This window comes from Pagrus pagrus (assembly GCF_965226575.1).
Source record: "Pagrus pagrus genome assembly, chromosome: 15".
Lineage (NCBI taxonomy): Eukaryota > Metazoa > Chordata > Actinopteri > Spariformes > Sparidae > Pagrus > Pagrus pagrus.
In genome coordinates, this window is record NC_140199.1 from 25,570,084 (window position 1) to 25,595,420 (window position 25,337).

Consider the following 25,337-nt stretch of genomic DNA (forward strand, 5'->3'; position numbering starts at 1 on the left):
AGGAGAAAGAACACACACAAATAGAATGAGCATTTAGAAGACAAAAAAATTGACGAGTTTTAAAATGACAAGTATCACTGTAGCTGACTGCGAGCGTCATAAATCCTTTGGGAACGACTCAGGAAACGTTGGAAACACTGCTCCTGTTTTATGACATAATGTGGCAGGTCATGTTTTATTACTTCTCACATGTTACAGAGCTACACTCCTGGCTTTGATGATCTGATCTACGACATGGTTAGGGAGGAGAGGTCTTAACCTTCACTCAGCCATGACCTCCTGCAGTGGTCAACTAAAGGGTAGACGTCACTCACTCTGAACAGCCAAATGTAGCGTGGTAATGTGAGGGAAGTCAGTGTAGTCTCTACACTGGTTTTAAAAGTGGAAATGCAGTTTGCATGTTAAATAAATCTTATTTAATGTCCCGTAATAAAATGCAAGGTAAATATGTGCACAGATTCCTGGCTGCACGACAACAGTAGAATGAGGTACTGATTGTAAGTCCAGCCAGAGATTCAGGCTAAACGAGTGTGACAAATGCTGCTTGAAGACAAAGAGAAAACAGAGGGCCTGAATCTCAGAACATGTTCCCAAACAGGTCAAGAGTTTCTTGTGTTGTTGTTCTTTTGTGCACTTTCAAGGTCCAAAACATCCTCTTCCTTCCCTTAGCCTTTTAGCTAGTGGAGCAGGCAGTTTATCATGACATGGCGATATCTGATGCCTTTGCAGAAATACTTTCCTTTCCTGCAGGAAGGAATTCACTGGGCCTTTAATCATAGCGAGAGACTCAACTGACAAATACATATTAGAGATGGTTTGGAGCTGCATTTTTCCCACTTTTATTGTTGTTCCTCTGCATGCCCATGCATAACCTTGAGAAATGGAACGGTCTGCACCGTTAAATGGAACCATATTCTTCATGGGCAAAAGAGAGCACTGTGAATTGAAAACGATCACATAATGTGCTTTCAGATAGCATCTCTGAAAGGCATTAAGGTCAGGCCAGCATGTGTCTCATATTACACCAAAGGGGAAAAAATGGCAAAATAAGCCTATTCTGAGACCTCACTACATACAGTACATGTATGCTTGTGGACCATGCTTTCCAAAGAAACAGCTTGGAATGGAAATATTGTTTTGACAGCGGACCTGCTGCTCTCAGCCTCTGGAGTGGCTGAAACCTGTTAGGAGATATCACAGATCACTCCCTGCTTGTGCACTGTACTTGTTTGGAATGTGTTATACGAGAAAGTAAAACAACCCAAAATAAGAACATACTGTACTCATAAAAACTGACACATCCCATTTGAGGAAAACAATCGGTTATTCATACTTTAGATTTTGTTTAGCTGCAGCACCGGCCAAATGGATACTGGAATGTGCCAGTAAGAGATCCTGAAGAAAGATTTTGAGTATATAATTGTTATTGGCTGTCATAATGGACACACAAATGGTCTGTCTGTGACAATTATTATAAGCTAACAGAACAACTCAAGCATTGTGAGCCCTCTCTATTTGATCTACCTCCATGCTATTCAGAGTTGCGCCCCTGCTTGCCTCATTTCCTGGCCTGCTTGAAAGATCACAAGCCTGGGCCTCTTCTGGCCTGCTTGGCCCCCCAAAAGCCCCTCCTAATCCTGCTGCTTGCCCACAATTAATCTTCCTAGTTGCCACATTATTAACAGCACCACCCACAGACTATGTTAGGGAGGAGAAGGAGGAGAGGGAGGACTGTTGGGGTTCGCCTTGGGCCGCCTCCAAACACTCTGGTTTCGGTCCTAGGGGACGTTCATCACCTTGCTTTCAGCATAACCACCCACCCAGTCCCCGCGCTATATGCATGACACCACCACTTCACCTCCTCAGTATCATGCCTGCTGATCAAACACCCGACCCATTCAACATCTGTGGTTGTCACTTCCCGTCTTATCCAGCGCAACCGTTTCACCCCACCCACGGAGCATCAATCAGCCAGCTTTCATGTGTCTTGATCCTCCCTTTTCTCCTCTCAGACCTTCCTCCGTTCTCCTGCACATGTGCACTCTTTCATTTTAGTCAATGACCTGTCCAGAGGATAAGAAAGCAGCAGAAATGCTTATGATGAGAAAGCATGTGGAACAAATGAAGGGGAAATTTCTCTCTTGTACGGAGGCACGACGGATTCATGACTTTGTCTAGACTTCGCTTTTAAAACATGAAAACCATTATTAATTGCACGACAGAACCTTTGTGATGCTACACAACTACAATTTCATTTCAGAATAAAATACAAAGATAAATGAAGAATTTACATTTCGCTAAACCACTAAATAATTACCACATAATACAATTTTGGGGATGTTGATGTAGAAACACGAGTGTTTGATTACTCCCAGGAGCTTGATAGCACCTCCAACAATAAAGTGACATAATTCCCTTCTTTTCTGCATCTATTGCAGAATTGAGAACATTAACATGTGCTGTACACCGTGTTTGTTCAGCTCCCAAAGGTCCAGATCAACGAAAATACAGAAAATAAAAACGTAGTGATCGTCTCATGATGTCCTCACACGTTGTATCCCTTTCATGTTTTCAATAAAAGCTTCTTCTACTAATGCTTCCACGCTCTTATCCCCCTTTCTTGCATCCTTTCTTTCCCTCCCTGCCTTGTTCTCTACAGTCGTACCTACACTGAACAGAGGGAGGTGCTGCTGTGTCGTCTATTTAAGATGCTCCCGGACCCCCTTCTCCTCTCTCCCTCTCTCTCTCTCTTGGTCTCTCTGCTGTCCAGATTAGTCTGCTCATCAAGCTGAGCATTGTTTTAATTTGCTGGGCCCGGGGCATATGCTGAGTGTTCACATCATTATTGTCTCTGTGCAATGTGAGTTATCACCACAGCTTATGATAATGCGGCACAAATTTACAGGCTGGGGAGCACCATGGATTCTGTGATAATAAAGGGTGGACAGAGGGGAGTGGAACGAGGGGAGAGAGAAATGAAGAAAGTGTGTGTGTGTGTGTGTGTGTGTGTGTGTGCGAGGGAGAGGAATGGGTGGTGGCAGAGAGAGGAAGCTCTGTTGGATGTCATTATGAAAGATGATTCCCGTACTGGATAATACATCACACCAGTGCTGTCTGTCTTCTCCCTTTTTCTGTGTTGTTATGCGAATAAATGCTGATAAACCCAGAGGCAATAGTGATTATTACTTCCAACATATCACCACGAGAGAGGGGGAGCAGGAGCAGAGAGACAGGGGAGGGAAGGAAAGACAAGAAAAGCAAAACACAAAGAGAGCCACATGGAGCACATAACCACCTCCACAGTGGGGTTCCTGAAAATATGAGATACCGAAAAGTGAGTCGGGGAAGGCTGACGCATATCTGGGTGTTTTTCAGATGCAACAAAGTTTGCAGAGTTTGCGAGCTCGGCTGTCGATTTTGAATCTTGATGGGTGTTATATTACGGTACATTACTCTGACATCAACTGATCCGGAGAGATTTCACTAGAATGTGATTATGATGTTGGCTGCCACGGCGTTATGTACAAAAGCACAAAAAGTTACTGATTTGCACGTTGCTTCCCTCGTCTTGCCGCCTGCCTCTGAGGTCTCACCCCGACCAGCTCATCCTGACACAGGTGGTTCCAAGCTTTGCCTCACCTCACCTCCCTCCTTAAGACTGACCAGCAATACAATCTAATTACAGCCGCGCTACAGAGGGAGACCAGTGTAAACACCAGCCCTTTTTATCTCCTTATACATCTGGACAAGTAGACAAAGTGCTAAAAGGAAATAAATGTGGCCTGACAGCCACATCAAAGAGTTCAGCCAGAGGCTTACTGCTACTTAGGGCACAGGAATGTTGTTGCTAAGCATCAGCCCGCAACCTATCAGGGTGCAAAGAGGGCCCTGTCCTGCCTCAGAGAGGGAAAAGGGGAAAAGAGAGAAACCAAGAGGAGAGAGGGAGAGAGAGAGAGGGAGGGAGGGCGAGGGGAGGGGGGCTGACATTGAGGGGAGGCTAGGGACTCAAGGAGATTTTTGTAGCTTAAAGCAATTGTTGGAAGAAACAAGCCTTCTGTTTTGTTTTCTCTTGACACCATTTCTGCTTTTTGTGCTTGCAAAAGACATGTATAAAAATGTCTTTTGATATGTTTTCTCTTTGGGTCTATATCAAAATATTTCTTTTGTGTCTGTGCATGGAACTTTCTTCACGTCTTGTCTCTGTAAACTGGTGCTGCCTTCTGATCATGTTAGAGATCAGAGGAGACACAACTTGTGAACTTATTTGAGTCAACATTTAATGCTGGCATGACACGTTTATTTCTTCACTAGATGGAATTTTTTGTGATTCATGTCTCGCACTTCTGAAGTTAGGGGTTACAAACAATACAACACTTTGAGAAATAAACAGCGGAACACGACTAAGTAGCGGCAGCTTGCAGCGTCTTACAGCATGGAACGGCAATGATGAAATGAGAAATGCTCTAATTCACTAGCAGAGATTGTACCTCTTATATCTGTGCACACACAGGACAGAAAAGAGTTGCGTTGGTAAATCCTTTAAAATGCATATTTTGCAAGCAACAATCAACTGGCTTGTTGAAAGGTAGAAAAGTAGTTCATGAATTCAAATTCTTTCCTTTTTTTATATCTGATCTTAAAGATTGTGGCTTAGGGTGGTAGAGAAAATGTTATAATGTGTTTTAAATTGCCGTTGTGTGCATGAAAAGTATTAATTCTGTTTTCTTAGGTAATGGCAGGGGGAAGAACATTTGATGTAATGGTGCCTGCGCTTGTGGGTAGTACAGCAGTCTTTGGCTCCGCAGGAAGACTGCTGAGCGTGTGTTTAATGATTTACCAGTTCTACTCCAATGAACTTGCTCTGAGTAAATGTATCATATGATCACTGATCACAAGAGCAACTGTTCAGATGTTTCGCTCGGGGCACGGGGCACACGGAGCAAACCAGCAACAGTGAACATCGCCGCTTTGTGTACGGCTAAGCGTCAGACAGGCAAAGGTTGAGTGCTGCTGGACGTTAATCATCTGTAGCGATGACTCATAGATGGTAATAAGGCTGTATTTGTTTTTAGAGTTTGAAATTTAAGAAGTCGCTCGACCTTTTCTTTGAGTGTCTTGCAGAATAAGGGTAGGTGATCTAAAGCTGAAACGTAGGGCTATGTTACAGGTATGCAGTACAATTAGCTCGAGGCTATTTCTTATTTTGGTCGAGTATGACCTTTCCATCGAAAATCTAAAGCTGCAACGGCAAAAAACCATATCACAAAATGCTGAATATATTAGTTAAAACAATGATTAAATGTCTTATTCAAACTTTTAGACAAAACATAACTGATTGTTTCATATATTTTCATAAGCACAAACAATTTCTTTTATCTCTAAAACAGGAGAAAAAAGGATGACGTGAGTGTTCTGATCTACCTGTGACAAAAATCATTTTTGTCAGAGTTTTGCCTTATTTAACTGATGTGAAAAGAAATATTTTCATCTTTCCTACACAAACTGTACACTGCACAAACACACACACATACACAAAACCACAGCAACTAAGGAGTGTGACATATCATGAGGCTTTCTGTTCTGATTAGGGGCTGTAGCTAACGTCAGGGCTGTTTTCTAGAGTGTAGGATGTTTAATAATTGAAGACTCTGGGAGCGGGCCTGTCACACCGGCTTGTCTAGAATGTTTCCTATGCAATTAGACGCCGAGAGACATTTGAAGAGGACCCACAAAAAGAGGCACAAAAAGTGACATGTGAACTTAAAGGAAATTAGCTCTTCACACGAGTGAAATGTGAAGGTTACTTAGCAATGCTTAACTCAGACTGCGGCTGTGTGATGTGAAGTGTGTGTTTGACTCAGCCTCGCTACGAAGATACGAAGACTGCGATTTTCTTTACTTTGAGCCGGCTTCAGTCAGTAAGATCACAGAGGGAATGAAAACTAATTTTGACTCAAGGCATACGGGAAGAAAAAAGAGCAAAAAAAAAAAAAGAAAAAGAAAAAACCTGAGATGTGTCGAAATAATGAGATCTTTTTATGTTTTCTGGGAAGATATGGGATGATGCAGACAGATGCACAACTCACATCTTCACCCAAGGACACAGACGCACACAAACACTCCCTCACACACACGCACAACGGTGGAACATTTAACCACAACTTCAAAACACACTGATCTGCACGTGTGCATGCACTCACACACCCATTCTTATATTATTTGAATGCATGAAACACGGATGCACATGTACGTACATGCTCACCAGTGTAGATGCAAAAACACAGACTGATTAGTTGATTGGTACAGATGCAGACTTGTATGATGTAAATACAGCACAACCGCAGTTATATAAATCGAAGAACTCTGACCTCAACTAAATGCAGAACGCTCGGTGGTGTGATATTAATGAAATGGCTTATTTGTTTCTGTTTTCGTATCTAATTTTTTCCTAAATAAAGATCATTGTGGAGCGCATTCTTATGTGATTTTAAATTCCCACCTATTCAACTAGTAACACCACATATTTCAAGATTTATAAATAACACCAAAAAATCATAAATAATCAAAATCAACCTACGAAAAATGTTATTCCTTTGAAAATATTACATGCCAATCTGTACGCACAGATAATTAATATGCTCCTCATCCATCTCTGCTCGCCTCCAAACCCCTGACAACCTTTCGGAAGAAATTTCCACATCTGTGAGTTCCACGTCGCAATGATAACACTGTCATCTTCCACACCTATCATAAGTCACAGGCAAACGACCAAGATCCTCCGTCGCGAGACAGAACCCTCTGCGGGCCTGTAAGCTGTATCATTACACCATGTCATCTTTATGGCACGGAGCAAAGCCCAGCTCTCTAATTACACTCTGCCTACTCCATTTACCCAGACAGGGACAGAGCAGCAGGCAAACAATGCATTAAAAATGGAGTGCCTCCCCCTGCTCTATGGATGCCCGTGTTGTTCTGCCGGTGGCCGTCGTCGTCCCCTGGTTGTTGTTGTTCTTCTTGTTCCTCAAAAAGCTGTGGAGGAGAGATAGCAGAGGGCCCACGCCACGGTGGCTTCCCCTCTGCGACTTCCCCACCTCCTCCCCTCTTCTTCAACCCTTCTTTCAGAAGGACTTATGAAGGTGAGTGGCTATGTGACAGGCCAGGAATAAAAGAGACAAACCAGGGATAAAAATTAAATAAAAAGTAGCTGTCTTAAACAGTAATTGCACTCCTTTGCTGAGCATGCTTTCAGATATATAAACCTGATTTACTGTCGGCGTTGCTGCCACAAATCAGAGGGCCCTCTGAGAAACACTCGTGCTATGAAATTGTTTAATCTCATCAAGTTCTGCTTTCACAGCAGGCCATAAATCACATAGTCTTTGTTATCATAGACCTCCATGAGCGCCTCTGAGGCAGGCAATGGATCGTGGGTATATATAATCTTGACTGCGCAAACAGCAGGGTCTGAGCAGCCTGAAATACTTTCATATTAGCCGCGGTGCAGCTGGCGGAACACAAGCGCCCTGATGGATATCTCATTTCCTGCGCTCTGCATCTATTTCGAGCAAATTATTACTGCATAAATTTCTTGTCAACAGAAACGGCCAATTAATTAAGTTAAAAATGCACTCGTGATCACATCAGCACACCAAACGGGAGAGCCGGGGCAATTCGCCACTAAGTGAATTTACCGCAGGGGTCACGGTAATGAATGGTTTTAAACTTTGTCATAAAGTCGCAGACAGGCCAATATCTACACGGGAGCTAACCCGCGACATATTTGCATAAAGTTTATTTATGTGGAAATGCTGGAGGACGACAGCCGGGTCGAGGAAATAAAGTTTACAACTGCAAAACAAAATGTCCGCCAACCTCCGCCTCGCTAGCATTTCATCACAGACGTGCACGGAGGAGATCATAGAAGCACCTTTGCCATTTAAGATACAACATATACACATTTAACAGAGCTCGCAATCTGAATGAATTATTCATAATGTATGAGGGGTTGGGTGTTTGTGGGAGTAGAAGGGGGGGTGGAGGTTGTTTATTCAGCTTGGGCCGTTTATCAGACAGTGAGGATCCCACGGCGGGGATGAGCTCGGAGATTTATCTGTGTTTGGGCTCCAAAGCAGATAAATCAAGGGGTGTAATCACGCTCTGAGTGGCCCAGCTGTGACCCCGTAGTGAACTAATGACACAGGGATATCTAAGCCCCTCTTCCTGTTCCTGGGTTAGGCCCTGAGGTTAGTCCCCCCGTCAGACATGAAGCTAAAGAAAGACACGGCCGCACAGAAAAAAAAACGACGGGAAACTTAAGGCCCTTCATGTCCCTTTGTCCTGTTTACACAACACCACCGGGCAGGATTGTTCACCCGCCACTAAAAATAACAGTGTCGGAACATGGCAACAGCAGAAAGCTACTGTATAACAATGTTTGCTCAAACAATAGCAATGAGTATCGATTGCAAGTATACACATAGCTAGTTCACCAGCCGCTATTCACAACAGTCCATGTAAAAGATACTGCTGTTTGGCTGAGGATGTCTCGCGTCCCCTCCCAGAGCAAAGGCTTTCTCCTGGACTGGGCCCGCTCTGATTTATCATGTCTTCTGCTAGCAGGCTGTCCGCTGATTAAGCCAGTGGAACTTTGTTTCACTCTCCTCTCTCTTTAATCTGTCTCTCAGCGAGATAAATTAGCCAGTGCCGTGCCAGCTCCTGCTCTCTTTACCTCCCTCCCTCTCTCTGTCTCTTCCTCTCTCTCTCTGCTTTTCCCTCTGTTTATCTTCTCTGTCTGTCACACATTGAGAGGAGAGCAGACACATCTGCTCCTACGCTGCTGCAGGAGATAGGGCTGGGCTACATCGCCGGTCAGATTTAGCTAAGAGTGTCTGTGAGTGAGAACGAGAGAATGAGTGTGTTTTTCCTCTCTCCTTGACAACATTCTTTCAAACAATCTCCCTCTCCTTGGCCGGGCTTATGCTCTTTGTTGTTAGCTAATAAATCAGCGAGTATTTATGATCTGCAATCCCTATTCTTAGTCTTTTAATGGCGACACGTTTGTGGGTGAATTAAAGCGGGGTTTTATTCACTAGGCTGCGGGCCAAAGTGAGGCCTGGGTGCCTCCGCCTGTGAATGTTTTCCCTTCTCCACTCTTGCCCGGGTGGTAAATCACACTCATTGTCAGGCAGTGCTAAGTTAGTGTGCGTCATTGGGGAGAGCAGGAAGCACTGGGCATAATTCTGTCCATCAGTTTAATTTATTGTATCGGTAGCTTTGTAATCTCCGCCCCATAAATTAGAGGGGCTGACAGACAAGAATTTGGTTTTAAAGGCAGTGTTCATCAGGATTTTGGCCGGCTGTGTTCCTTATTTCTCTCTCAGCTTTCTGCTCTCATACTAAGCCATGAAAGAAAATTAACTGTGCCATTTCATATGGTATTTTTCCACATAATATTTTTGTCAGGTTTTCATTTACAAGGCTATATAGTTGGCTTGTTAGAAACGTGAAAAGAAAAGGGAAGAAAGAGAGAGAAATAAGAGAGGGAAGAGGAGGTTCGAGGACGTGACCTTGTTTGGAGGTTTTATTTCAGGTGAAATATAAAGCCTAATACAAGGGCACTGCCGCAGCATCTGCTTTGCAGATAGTGCACTTGGCTTCCCTTCCATGCCAGTGAATATAAATCAGGCGAGGCATCTCAATGCTAGGTCTGACTTCTAGAGGCCAACAAATCTTTAACATGAGATTAAGGCCTCAGCGGAGTCATCTATCTTTGGGTGATAGAGGAAAATATCACGGCACTCTATGTGCAATATGGTTTCACTGAGTCAGGACTGATGTGTACTAGAATGTGCAGAATGCCATGTGTAATGGTCTAACAATTCATTATCCTCATACACTGTGGATGGCTCTCTGCAGCGAGGCTGACTGGATGGCTACAAGCGGGAAAAAGCTGCCGAATCACAAGCGGTTAGCTAATTATTGTAGAGAAAAAACAAGTAATTTAATCATCACATTATATTTCAATAATATGTTTTATTCACAAAAAATGAGGATAATTCTCCCAGGAAAATGATTACCCTCTTCTATTTTTTACCCAGGACAAATAAACTGAACTCTTAAGACGTGCATTATGGGTATTTTCATTTAATTGTAGTAAATGCAAATGGTGTCAGCTGCTACGTGTCGACAACAAAGAAAGCAGACCAAAGCAAAGCTGCCAATTATCCTATAAAACATGCATATCTTCCAAAGCATGGGTCTCCTTTGTGGGTTTAACCTACCAAAGGCAACGGGGCGGTTTACAAGATGCTCGCTCAGTGGATACAATTGTGCTTAGCATAAAAGGGAACACAGACTGTGAAGACCTAACAATGAACCATATCTCCCTGTAGCCTTTTCAACGCGCTGCATTTACATATCAAGCCACTAGCCTGATATGTAAACACATTCCATCAGATGCCGCCATCGCAGCCAATGAGAGCCACCGCGGTCCCCCTATAGCTCGCACACTGTGTAGCATTAGACAAAGGGAGAGAGGCCTGAAAGAGACATCTCATGTCATCACCCAAGAGAGATAATGGAATTGTTATACATCCTTGATCACAGACACTCTCACGGCATCTTGCTCTCTTTTTCACTCATTCTTTGTCTCAGTGCTCTTAAAGTCTCTCTATCGCTCTCCCTCTCTCACAAATGCGCGCACACACACACACACAGACACACGAGTGAAAATTCCAGCACACTTCAGTGCGATAGCTCCTCTTCTCTTTCAGGGTTTCATCTCAATAGCTTTTTTATCTGAGGACTTCAATTTGCAAGCCTAGCTGGAAGGCAGCTCCTCCTGATATGTTAATTGCAGGGTACTTAAGCGCTAAAAGATTAACATAAAACCCTTTGGAAACAAGCTAATAGTTTATGATAATTCGTGCATGGCCTTTGTCTGTCTATCATTACATTGCCTCTAGCGGTAATTTTATCAAGGGGCTGTAAAATATCATTTAAACAAGTTCACTTTCAGATAATTAATAGCAGAAACTGCACTATTCAATTGAGCCACACTCACGCCATTAACAATATGGCAACTAAGCTATAATTAAAGTATTTTATTTTATTAACCTATTCATAACGTTGTGTAAATGATGACACAGACACGGAGAGGCTTTTTTTTCCTCTCTCGCCGAAGCACTGTCACCAGGGCAATTACAGGAACCCAGGGTTGTCTCCTCAGTGAGCAGAGCTGATTGAAGCTTTGAAATTAGCAGGTGGCTGCACGGCTAGCATACCTCCCACACAGGGAGAGAGAGACGGCACGCATGCAGGAGACTGGAGCACCGGCACGAGGAATCTGCTGAGCTGACAGATCGGAATTTGTGCTGTTTGCCAGGGCCGCGAGATTTAGATTGAGACAAAGGTTTTAACCTGGATTTGAACCTGCGCTGGGTGAGATGAAAAGATTCCAAGAGAAGAGAGGGGAAAGATCAGAGCCGAATGATTTCACTCTAGCAGCTAAGCAACTGAAGTGTTGCAACGCTGTGGGGAGAGTCAGGGGTGTGAAGCGACAGTGGGACTCTTGATTCAAATATAAAAATCTGCCGTGATAACTTTAACAAATCAGCTGAAAAACTACCAAACTAAAGCAGTGGCGCTTACACGACAGTGTGGGGCAGTGGTTCCAAACCTTCTTTGTCTAGCCCTGTCAAAATAAAAATACCCCTTCAGGGTATTTGGTTTGGTTTGGTCAAATTTGATCTGCGCTCCAGTGGCTTGGAGTGGCAGGAGCTGGATGTTTCAACTTTTCATCCTTTTACTCTTTCTAGACATTTGGACATTTTTTTTAAGGCATTCTCAATCTGCGCATGTAGTTGTGACTGGAGATGGGGGGAGGCACGTCCTGTGCATGTCATATATGGTGGTTCATTGGTTATTATGATAATAAATATACTAAGCATCAACTGTCATACAATTTGTAGTCATATGTGTGTGTTTATTTTCCAACTAAACACACATATTTAGGCTTTTTTCCCCCACTGGTATCTTCTTCAGTTCTTCCTCAGCAAGCATGGTCTTTACATCTCATGTCTAGTTCTGTTCTGTTGGAAGCCCAAAACATGGGTGTGACCAGCGGCTCATTTGTAACACTTTACATTTGTAAATGTCTTAATTTGCAAGCACAGCCTGATCAATTAACCTTAATATAGTTAGTATTGTTTGCTATTGTATGTATATAACTTTTTGTTCATGTAACTTGCAAATATAAATGGATTATGTTGCTATAGCAGACTGTTAGGCTCCGTGACTTGGGGTGATGCTACTTTTTTGACCCTCCAGGGGTCAGTGCACAACTAATTGCACCCCAAAATGGATGCTAATGAATGCACTGGCCAATACTGTACTGGGTCAGATGTCATACAAAATCAGACTAGGGTTGTACAGTATTTTTTAAAACTTTCATCAATCAAAATTGCTTACTATAAAAGTGTAATCAATGTACGAGCCAAAAAAAAAAAAAAAAAAAAGTTAGGACACTAATGCGCCATCTGGTACATCCAGCAAGTTTTAATAATAATATCATATAGTGCACATGATCTTGACTGAAATATTGTTGATCTGTCATGAAAACTATTTGTTTAAAGTTGTTTTTAAGCCGTGTTACCACGGTAGCTCATGTGTTACAGTTAAGACTCATGTGCGCTTCATTTGTGACATCAGACAGCATCCACCTTGTGTTTAATTCCCCAGTTTGTTGTCTCTATTGAAACACTCTGTGTGATTTGTGATAGCAGACACATGTAGGTCATTTGCCTAAAAATATTACACATGTAGATAAAACAAAGAGAGTGAGAGAGTGAAAATTGTTACAATTACGGCGCCTCTCCCCGACCCACTGGGGTAGACGTACCCCTGTTTGGGAAACACTAGTGTAGGGTGTGTGCAACGGTTGATGCAGGCATGCTCGTACAATGCATGTGCACTGCACTTGTGTGTGAATGTATGTGTGTTAATAGAGACACGTTGGTCCCTTCAAACTCACACACTTTCTCTTTCAGACACACCATCCCTCTCATGAATAATACAAAAAGCCCTTTCACCAAACAGCTCAAATAGCTATTCATTCATCTGCATACCTGGAGCCTTGCAAAATGATTGGCCCGCCATTACCACAGGAAAAAAAAAAAAAAAAAAGGAAGAGAGAAATGTTCCCCAAACAATTTGCTTCAAAATGAGACGGGAATGATTCTGTTCTTTTCAACGGCAGAGACAGGCCCCTGTGCATAATGATGTTAGCGTAATGGGGTGACAGATAGACTGGGAGACCATGACATTAGCATGAGAGACGCACCAGTGAGCAGCCGCTCAACTGTGGTCTCAGAGGGCCCTCAGACATACACTCTGAACATCGTTTGTCTCGCAGCTCTACGAGCCTGACAAATGAAGACACGCCATGTTTTATGCCAAGCAATATACCATTCCACTTTAGCAAACACATGACTTAATGACAGAGGGAGACCCGTCGCTGCATTACACAAACCCACTATCTCTTGTCTTATTAGGGAGGAATAACCTCATTCAAGGTTGGATAGAGAGCAGGGATCCGCCTTAAGAATGTGAGATGACAATGCAATTAAAAGACACAGAGGTGAGCCGGATTAAATAACGAGAAGCGATAACCAATTATGTCTTTGGGTGCAGCCTTTTCACCAGGTTACGTGCTGAGAGTTAACTGAAACCACGGCTTTACTCAGCAAAGAGTTGACCTACAGTAAAAGCTATTTCCAGACCTAATAAACTTAAGGCAGGCGTGACAGTCGGGTAGAGAACACCACTGTAGGATTTTATATCTTTATAAGTGTGACAAATTCACAATCTCACCTTTAGGAGCTAAAATTACAACCACACATTTGTTTTACCGAGTGTGAGGAGACATGGAAATACAATCAGTGCTTCTCTAAAATCTGATCTCAGAAACAACAACATTTTTTATTTTTTTTTACCAGTGTAGCTAACTGTCAGAGTTTGTTAAGCCCGTCAATATCTTTTACGAAACTGCGGAAACATCTCAAAGCGAGGGGAATGTAATCATATGTTTATAAGAAGCGATGTGCGGCATATAACATGCTGTCAAAGCTGCTGCAGAGATGAGCCACAGCCTAAAAATGGCAGAGCTCTGACAGCCCCGCCGTCCACGGCACGACACTGTCGAAGGGTGAATGCCTCCTGTAAACATTTATCTTCCCTGTGAGTGTGCGTCTGTGTGTGGTTCGGCCTGGCGACAGGAGCTTCTCTGAGGCTTTATCTGCGGCATGACAAGACAACCTGTAATATACGAGCATCTGGAGCTCCTCTTCAAACACAGCCTTATCTCACGCCAAACATTCCCCGAGGCCAGAGCAGAGCAAGAGTGGCCCAGACCAGACCAGACAAGACCTCACACCGTCTCACCGTATCCCACCCAACCCGCGAGCCGAGTGCGAGGCGGGCGCAAGCTGGGAACAGTCCATCAAAATGCATGTGCGTGTGTTTACGGGGAGTGTTCTATGAGAGCAGCCTCCGACAGCTGAGAACAACAGTGTGACATTACAGTGACGGAAATCATCTGCTCAGAGTTTTTCTTCCGCCCTGCTAATCGGGCTAGAGGTTAATGGCGTTGCACTCAACACAAATGGACACGATCCCTCTTCATCCACTGACTTAAACAAAACTGTTGAGACTAGAACTAAACAGCCATCACTCATGTTGCTGTTTGGGGGAATTTATTTTACATCAATCTTAAGATAAATAGTGAAGGCCATTAAAGATCTCTCAGAGGGCAACTTGAATGAGCTGCGTGCTATCACTTTCAAAGTGACTGATCGCAGCGTTCATAGAAAATCTTTAAAACAACTTTATCAGGACCACTGGCTACAGAACTCCCCTCTTAAATTTCATCTTATCTGCTTAAAACAGTGCAAACATTAAATCAAGTACGGTGAGTTCCATCACCCTGAGCAGTCTGCGTCTCCACAAAATCACTCTGGTGTGGGTGAAGAAAGTGTGCGAAGAGAAAGCAGCCCAGTTAAGAAGCTCCGTTCCTTTCTCTGTGTTGTGTGTGCTCCGCTCGGACCGCTGCCTTCAGCCAGCCTATGGGGGGGATGTAGACATGCCCCTCTCTGGGGCCTGTACATACGGCCTGTGCCTCACTTCAAAGAGAGGGCATAAGGGCAGTGTACTCCCCCCTCCAACTCAGATCCATTCGGCTCACAGCTGATTCCTCCATGTGTGTGTGAATGTTTATGTGTGTCTCACTTTGACTCTCTCTAGGCCCCTCTAGCTTTCATTTCAGACCGCTTTCTCTCCTCTTGTCTTGTTTTTTTTCCTATCTGGAAGACGGATAAAGGAAGACTTGGAAGCACAACCCAGAGCTTGTGTGAGGGTGAGTGCGTTTGTGTGTCTTTCTTTGATGTCTGATAAAGAAGGGCAATACTGTGCAATCTCTAAACACGCTGTCACACAAGCCCTCGTCACGATTCACAGCTCAACGCAAATCATACTGATATCACTGTGGAACAGGAGTGTTTAGCAGAAGTCACAGAAAGGGCTGACCTCTGCGTACCTCGTGACCAATAAAAAAGTGCAAAAAGGACAAGAAGGAACATAGGGAGGAAGAAGGAGTGTGTGTGAGAGAGAGAGAGGGAGAGAGAGAGGAAGTGCATTGGAAAAGAAGAGAGGATCTGAGCTCAGAGGCTGCGGCACAGGGAGGTCTGGCCTCTACAAATCCCTTCTTTTTTGATCTCTTCATCCAGATGAAAGAGCAGCGGCGGGCAGGATTATGCGGGACAATTGTGCTTTCTCCCCAAAACCCTGACTCGATCGGCTTTTACGAGGGCCCTAATCATTTTCAATTAAGCATATTTCCTGACATCCTGTAATAGCTACAGTGCTGGTCTTAAACTCTCCCGCTGCCCCGGCTGCTCCCCTGCAGCCCCCGTCTCGCTAAGCCTCTCATTCTTCAACAGCGTGCCTGTAGTGTCTGCTGACAATCTGAATGGGCCCGGACTGCAACTTGTTGTTAAGGTGCCAAATAAACCATTTACCAGATTCTTGACGAGGATGTTATTTGGTTTGCTTTGATTGAATGTGCTTTTGTGTCAGTGAGGCATTGAATTAGTGTTGTTTGTTTGTGGAAACCCTCTTGAATCCGCCTCACTGTCAATGTGTGTTTTTCTCTTCTTTATTTTGGAAGGGGTTCCTTTTGGTATGATAATCAATATGTAATCCAGGGCACACAAGGAATTATTGTCCACCAACTTCCTTTTCAAAAATCCATGATTAATCCTGACACTCAGCCGTGCATGAGTGCATGTCAACATCTTCAAATACAGCCTCTTAGGACCTAAACTGTACTCGTAATGTCACAATGATTTCATCCATGACAGCTTAGTCGCCCTCCGCTCATTCACCAGGTGCTTAATTCCAGTCAAACTTTGGATCTAGGTCTCTCTTGAGGGACTCGAGGTCTCAAGGACTTGACTGAGACGGACAGCACCATTAGCAGGCCCTGGACCAGCCCCAGCCCTGACAACCACTCACAGCTGGCAATGGCAGGCGAAAGGAATAGGTCTTCTTTTCTTCGGTTAAGCCAGAGAGAAGTGAAACAAATGTCCATCACTCACTCACTCAGTACCCAGCAGGACGGCTGGCTTCATTTTGAGGACCAACAAGTAGGGACGGAGAGACAGAGGAAGAATGGCACTCAGTCAGAAGTGAAATGAGCTCGAATTGACAGCATAGGAGATGGTAGCTTCCGCTCAGATGTTATCGGATGATATGACAAGTTAACAAACCTAAGAAGATGATGCATGGAATCATATGAAAGAAATGATCTTATTGCAAATACAGTTATCTGAGTGTTAGACAGGAGCAGACACACTCACTTATACGGCCATGTACAACATTTGTGTCCAGTCCCATACTATTTTTCTTGTAGTAGGTATTCAAGAAGGGACTTTACTGTTGTGTACTGGAGACAATGTGCACCCAGGTTTGCCAATCAGTCACTATGTCCCAAATTCATACATATATTCATATAGTAATCTCATAGTACACTGTTTCTATTGTGTTGATCTAAATCTTTCTCTGCTGTAGCTATAACTTCTTCAGCTGTGAGTAACTCCTCCATTTCTTTTCTGCATTGTGGTCCCAGTATAAAATTAAAATTAAGCTTAAATTCACTGCATACTCAATATCTGCTCTAAATTTAGTATGTACAGTAGTAGCAACTGGGGCATATTTTATGACTTTAGTATAGTCCTGAAACAAAAGCTCCACAGGTGGAAGGCAAAATGTTTTCCAAAGATTTAACACTTAAAGGTGCACAATGCTGTCAATGAAACAAACTCAAGCTATTTATTTAATTCATGTATTTCCAAGGGTGAATAAACAAGCTGTCCTGAGAGGAAAATAAGGTCCCCAGAGCACTGTTTGAAGCTAGAAAAGTAAAACAGTATGAAATTGTGTTGTCCTTTACTAGTTTGTTTACTTAGCTTATTCAGTCATGAACATCAATCAATGATGATTTTTCTCTTATTAAAGTTTCTTTCCCAAAACAACATAGTGCACCTTTAATTACCATCAAAGACAATTACGTCATTTGTAACACCTGTGAGCAGTTAAATGAAATTAATTATTAATTTAATTAATTCAGTTATGGAACAACTGTGTCCATCACGCAGGCATTAAGTTAGTATTCATCATTATTTATGGGACACAGGTTAAAAGTAAGCCTAACAGTCCTGTATTAAACCCTGCCCATAAACTACACACGTTCCTGTCAGGACCATCAAAACATTATTGGTTAATAAGTTAATACAAACATTCTCTCTCTTTTGTTCTCTCTCTCTCTCACACACACACACGCACACACACACACACACACACACACACAAACACACACACACGCACACACACACATAGACATTGATCTAGCCTCGTTTTGAGTCATGCCTGTCTGCCAGTGGCTGTCTGTCATTATCAGCTTTGATAATGTCTAATAGTGTCTTCAATAGAGAACCCTACCAGGATGAGCTTGTTCCCCCAGCTCTCTGCAGCTCATTGGCTGGGGCCTCCACTTCTAATCACCTTTCATTACAGCCCTCTGATCCCCAGCTTTCCTTTGTACACTGCACTTCATCGTCTTTATTTTCCGCTCTAATTGCATGTGAAAGATGCCCCCTTTGATTCTGCCTGCATGCCAAAGTGCTATCAGGGAGAGAGTGTCGAAAAGTGTCATGTGTGTCTGTCTACTTGGGAGGATGAGGGAGCCGCGTATTCACCTGCTGAGGACAAACCCGTTTCTCCCCGAGATATGACGTATCTATCAGCAGCTCAGAGGATATCAGCGCTGTCTGTCAGCATAATGGCAAAGGCTAGGGGGGGTAACAGGATTGGAGAGGGGAGGGGTGAAAGGAAAAACGCGGAGAAAGGTGCTTTGAATTGTGCACTTATAGCAAAGCACTCAGTTGTGTGTGTGTGTGCTCTATTTTCTGTGAAACACCAGCCTTGTCGAGTGTGGCTTGTTTGTCACCCATTTTCTTTTGATTCTCGTCTAAAATTAAAATAAAAAAAACATTGACTTTTCTCCTCTGCCTTTTCTTTCTTTCTTTTTTTTTTTTTTTTTTTTCCAAATGCCATCATTTGTTGCTGTTCCATGGAGGTTGTGTACCCACCATGTTAGGCCTGTTCACTGTCAGTGTTTAACCTTTTCAATATGATGTCTCCAAGACCTTTGGTGGCCACTGTACGGTTACAGAAAGCCTTTTTGTCTGCAGGTTTTCTCTCGTTAAATGCCCCCCTCGGAGCAGGAAAACATACCGCACATGAGGCACGATTAGATAATTCTGCCGCCCAACCTTTTGAGGAAGTATAACTCTAACAAGGATCTTATTTTGGTAACAAATTCATGGAAGGGTCTTTGAGTGACCTGATATCTGTTCATTGTTAAGCTAGTTCCAGGATGGGGAGACTTGAAGCAGGAGAGACAGTGAAAGACCTCACTCTGACAGAATCTAATCAAGAGTTGTCCCAACATATTACAACTGACTTAAGCTCTATCTTTCCTCCCCGTTAAGTCTCACTCACTCAGAATCAAAATAACCAGGAAGACAGAGACGAGGGGAGAAAACGAGACAGAGGGGGAAGATTAGGAGATGGTGAGGGAAAAAAACAAAAAGAAAACACATCTCTTTCTGACTGAAATGGAAGACTACTTCCGGCTCCAATTTCGGCATATGCCAGGGCGAGCTGCAGAAAGATAAATGAGCTTTCCAGTACCAAGAGGAAACTGATTCTCTATCTGGCGTGGCACTATTTACTGACATTAAGAATGATAATATCAATCAGCGAGCTGTCAGCAACCCAAGTGGGCTGCGAGGAGAACAAAGGTGCCTCTGTCTCTCCTTTGATACGTTTACAAGGAGATGTTGATGTACCTGCCATTCAGGTGCAAATAATGTCATCACCACACGCCCGGATCAGGACCTGCTGCTCCACCTTAGTGATGAGTAAAACTGCCCAGGGCTCTTTCCCAAAGCTGGCGCTCATAGCTGGGAAAAAATAAACCTGACGGGTTAATGAGCTTGCAATCAACACAACAAGAAGAGCAGCAGAGCACCGACATGTCTGCACTCCTCGTCTCCCTGTGAAATATAGCTGTGGGTAACAGATTTTTTTCTCTACCTTTAGTGATGATGAGCGGGAGAAAACACATGGCAACAGCATCAGGGATGTGTCTGTGTAATTACTTTTGGCCATCTTTCAAACCTTTCTCTCTCAGGAGAGAGATGTGTGACAACATATGACAAGAAAGCCAACAGGCTTTCCATACAGAATAATGGAATCCATCATCACTGAGGCAGACACACCTGTCTGGCTTTGAGAACAATGCCACACTGCCTATTTATTAGGTGCCAGAAAAGTTTATGTTTGTTCGGTGACAGTGACAGCAACTTGATCCTTTTCATTTTTGGAAGGGGGATCTCAAGCTTTGGGGAAAGGAGGAGGGAGGAGGGGAAAGTCTGACTCACATATTTTCTTCTCTCGCTGGTGCACAGTGAGTTCTCTTTCTTCCTGATAGCTGTCTGCTAAGAAGTCAGAAGACAAATAACAAAGACTGTCATTCTCCAGGAGGCTTTCACTAATTCTTTTTTCCCCCTCACCACAAAATGATACATATTATATCCTTTTGACACTTCAAGTCCAGCGCCTTCTCAATCTTTCTCGCGTTTGCAGGATGTGGAATTGCGTAGCAAAGCAGGGAGTGATTTAATTATTCATGCTAGTTTGATAACTGTATCCAGCATGGACATCACTGATCAACAATAAGACTTCATGACTGGCAACCTCATAAAAAACGGGAAAACACTGGAAATTAAATACAGACAGATAATGATGCCTGCAATTAAAACAATGATTACCCGATTGAACACTATGTTTACTGTAAATATTTGATGTTGTTTTGAGACAAACAGCCTGAAGACATTTTAAATGTTTTTTATTGGGATTTTTTAAATGTAATTGGTTTTGTTGAAATATAAAAAAAATAAAAAAAAACTTTAATTCAAAGTGTCACAATATCCTTCCAAGATCGAGACAATTGGATTGAGCCGTAGAGTTTGTTGTTGGTGCACGGCTGCTCAGTGGGCTATCACTTCAGTCTGACTGTCAGCCAGCCCTGTTGACAGAACAGTGCTGGCTGTCATCTTAACAGTTAATAATTAGGCTTCCTCCTGCCACAAAACAGAGTGCCACGGTGACAAAAGCCAATGGCAACCGAGGTGGCGGCTTGGCTGCCGCATTATAAATAGTCTGACCAGATGATTAATGAGAGGGGCCACCGAACTAAAGCAGCAATCTCGCACACAGACAAAGGCTGCCTGCACAGCTGCCTGCACACACACACAAAAAAAAATTAAACAAAACACAACAAGACAAGCCCTGTCCCCAGATAGAAACAAGAATTGAGGCAGAGTGGCAGGGAAAGTGGAAACATGCCAAGTAAATAAATTATTGAATTTCGACCGACAACTTATGAAGACTTTATTTAACCTCTGAGAGCTTTTGGGGGGGATCCTCATTAACATTTTGACACGCTCGGATGAATGGTGGGGTCAGGCAGGTTGCAAATGCAGGGGAAGTTCAGGAGAGACAGGCGAATTCTTTTGTGATGATCGTGAAGTAGACATGGGAGATAAATGGAAAAAAGAGCATGAGAGAGAGCCTTAGATAATTCAATAATTTGAGGAGCTGGAATTTTTGCCTTTATAAGCCAAACTCTAATTTGTTTAGAGGAGATTTTTAGTTGCCAAACAAAGGTTAGCTAAGGAAGGGTTCAATAGCACAACAGGGTGCTCAGGTCAACACAGAAATCCTGGGAAGGGGCTGACGGCATCCTATAAGAGCCCAGACACTGCTAATGTATCCGTAGCAAAGTGAGACACAGCAGAGTAAATGTGTCTTATATTATTGGAAAAGTTTAAGTGTTGTTTGCCTAACTTGCACTCAAATGGACGACAATGTCACTTTCCATAGAGTCAAACCATATATAATTTTGTCTGCGTGCTTCCTCTAAACATTTTAGTTCTATTAGTTTCGACTATGAATCACATTTCCCTCATCGCTCCAGTCACCTGCCTTTATGTAACGCCACAGTGATATGGGCTGAGCACCACTACTGTTAATGCTACCTTTTACCATTTTCAAATTACACTCATCAAAGCAGACACGTCAAATCAATCAAAGCATGACAGCGAGTGGATAACAATGACGACAATAGTGACAAATATCTGTTTTTCTCTTGAGGGATAGTTCCACAAACAAACATAGATGCTCTATTCCTCCACCGGTCAACAATTATCTTGAATATTTGGATGTGCGGTTGCTCCAAGCAGGTTTTTCCATTTGATGGGCCTTATTCTTCCCCTCCACTTTGCTGTGCTCAGCTGGCAGGGCTCTCAGTCGTCACAACATCTCCTTTTAATGCCCCTGACAGGGGGTTATTTGCTCCCATATATGTTTTCTCTCCAATTACACCATGGCAGGCTGGAGGCTGCCAAGCCACGCTGCTGAGATGCTGATGGTCACCTCTTTGACTAGTCCTTCCTGCCTCCTGCACTATATTTTTCATCTTTTTAGATTCTATTAGAGAGGAGGACTCTCTCATTTGTCTGTCCTTGGTCCAAAGTGTTGTTTAACACCTGACAAGCAGCAGCAGCACAATGCCAACTACTATTTGGCGAGAAAGGTAATATTGGAGTTCTATTCTCAATTTTTCCTTCAAGGTGTATGTTTGGTAAGAATACGGTATGAACATTTTTTTAAAAATAAGAGCATAGAAAAAGATTGTGTGCATGCAGTCGGTGGGTAATAGTGATAAAAAAATAGAATTTCAAGTCCAACAGGCAAAGCAGCTGCAGTATCATGAGCAGTGGGATTTAAATGACCACACACACTTTCTTAATTATGTCAAAGTGTTGCTTCTTGAATAATAAGCACTATGCTAATCTGCACCAAAAACACATTCATGAGAATAATTTGCTTGATTCTTTGTGGCTGTTTACAGCAATCAGGGTGATCAAAGACAAAGTAAAATGATACCAGGGGACTGATATCTCAAATATACAAGATGCAAACCCTCTGAATCAATAGAGCAAAACAGACAGCATTTGTGAGTATAGCTTTAAGCTAAGTGGGATGCCAAATGCAAAGGCTGCCATTGATACCACAATGAAAAATGCATGATTTCAGAGAGCGCTCTTTTATCTACGAGGCAAGATCAATAGTGGGAAGGGGTTATGGAATCAAAGTTGTTTTGCTGATGCGGTAGTTAACTGACACTCTTAAAAACATCTGAACACAATTTGGGAGAACAAAGCGTGCTAAAAGACAATTGGAGGCGAGTGAGGTGAAGTTCTGTGGGTTGATAAACTTTCTTTTCACATTCAGGAAGGCGATATCAAATGCTGAGTGTACAGGGCAACAGAAGTCGGATTCATTTACCACTGACAAGCTCTGCGCAGGATCGCTGCTACTTTGCTTTGTTTCTCGGGCTTGAACTACAGCAAAGTAAAAATAAAAAGCACCACACATTCTAAATCAACAAGACGCTGTTTGTTTTTATCAGAAAGATATTCCTTTGTTCTTCTGAAACACTGACCCTCTAATCAGCCATTACGGTAGACTACTGTAGTGCTGCCAAAGAAATTCTCTATTAAAACAAGACTAAAATGGACCACAGTATCGTGTGACAATTGCAAGTGCCCCACTATGAGTGTATATGGATTTTTGTCCAACAAAGATGGACTCTGACAATGTTAATTCAAAAGCAATCTTCCCTGCACTGTACTAAAATAATTCCACTGGCCCACCCTCACACAACATCCAAACATTGATTTCAACATGACGCTGACAGAGCTAATTATTCTGTAACTCTAGCCCCGCCGCTGTCCTGACCTTCGCCCCGCGAGCGGACTGAGGAAGAGCCAGCGGCTTTCAGCAGAGGCTTTGGGCCCGTCTGGCCCGAGTGTGACAGGAGATGGACAGAGGAGAGAGAGAGCGAGAGAGACAGGGTCACAGAATGGAGAAATAGAGACACAAGAGAGCGAGACAAGGAGACACAAAGAGAGAGGGGAACATGAGAGAGAGAGAGGCAATGAAAGTGAGCGAGAATGAGTGACAGACAGAGGATTCGTCACAGGTAAAGAGTGAAGGCTCTGGCCACAGAGGGACCTGGTGAGAAAGCTAACAGATAGCAATCTGAGTTATCACTCTGTGCCACGGCTAACAGCTAGCAGCTACCCTGTCACCGCTGCCTAAACAAGCCCAGTGTTTTCATCTCCATACACACAACGCGGCACTCTGTCTTTTCTTCTGATGGAGATAAGATGTATAAATTATGAGCAGCTGACAAAGTCTACTCCAGCGCCCCCGGCGTCTCATCAATCACTAGCCTGTGTGTCAGCAGGTAACTGACGTGGCCCCCGGAGGCACAGCCCCCTCTTTAGGTGTGTGAGTGGGTTTTTTTTTTTGTGTGCAAAAAAAAAAAAATGTGTGTTTGCAACTGTGCAATTGGGCTTTTGTACACGTCTGAGTATTGTGTCTGCGTGTCTGTGTGGAAAGGTTATGTGAACAGCTGATTCAGTCTTAACTCCACGCTGTAAGAGACGAAAAGAAATGCACACACCTTGCACACACAAGCCAGACAAAAACAACTCCTGAGTGTACGTGTGTGAACTCAAGGTTTTGCTGTTATACCTCGAGGTTATCTGATGTGCTGATGCGCTCCAAAGAGAAACCTAAAATGCTAGAAAGAAGGAGAAGCGTGAAGGACTGAAATAGGCAACGCACAAAAAAAAAAAGAGTGAAACCAGAAGCTGGCCTGCCGGGTGGAGTCCTGGAGGCCTTAGAAGACCAGTGGTAGACCACCCAGTATGATTATTGGTATTAACAATTTTCCATGAACCTCAGTTTCCCCTGTCTACATACGAAACACAGTCTGAGCCTTCGTTGTGAGGGCAGCCATGACAAATACACATGCAGAAATAAACTGCATACTGATTTCCTATTTAATCCTCAGACTTTATAAATTGCGACACTTGAGTGTTAAACACATCATTGCTAAAGTAAGCAACATAATTACACAGTGTGTCAGCAAAACAGCATAATTACAAGCTACAAGTTGTCAGTGTCTGATTTCACGTCGTTCCCATTTACAGGCCAATCACAGTCTTTTCACCACTCACGTTTACCAGGATTAGGGCTTGATTTTATTGCAATAATTACAAGCTGCAGCGTCCAAACGGTGCAAATTACAAGGTAATTACGCAGTTATAATGAAAACGATGGGCAATAAAATATAAGTATTTTAATTTTTTGGGATGTTTTGCCACTCATTTGCTTTTACTGCAGTTTATAAATTTTTGCCTCCAGCACCAGTATGATAAAGAGCCTGTTTTAGTTAATATGAATTTCCATTCAAGGACAGTTTAAGTGTGGAAAAAAAATACCTCGAAATAACTGCATTCAATGAAACATTCATTCCTCTTGGACTGAATTGGTACATAACCTCGAACCACATCGCTGCAAAAATTACACAATGTTTGTGTACACGGCCCAAAGCAGGTAGCTCGCGCACACAGTATCGATCCGCTGTCTTGAAGTGAAGTTCAAGAAGGAGAGAGCGAAGCAGAAAAATTTTGACTCCCCACGGGGACGGGAGAAACAGCTCATCTCAGCACCAAAGAAAAGGAGGGCTGTCATGTTCTGTGTGATGAGCTGAAAGACTAGAGGCGGCCTGGAGCAGCAGGGTA

At 43.2% G+C, this 25,337-nt stretch overlaps 1 protein-coding gene across 1 annotated transcript in view; it reads right to left on the reverse strand.

The window, feature by feature from the left end:
* The window catches only part of lrmda (leucine rich melanocyte differentiation associated), a 226,378-nt gene that overhangs the window by 28,945 nt on the left and 172,096 nt on the right, over window positions 1–25,337 (reverse strand). The window lies entirely within an intron of this gene.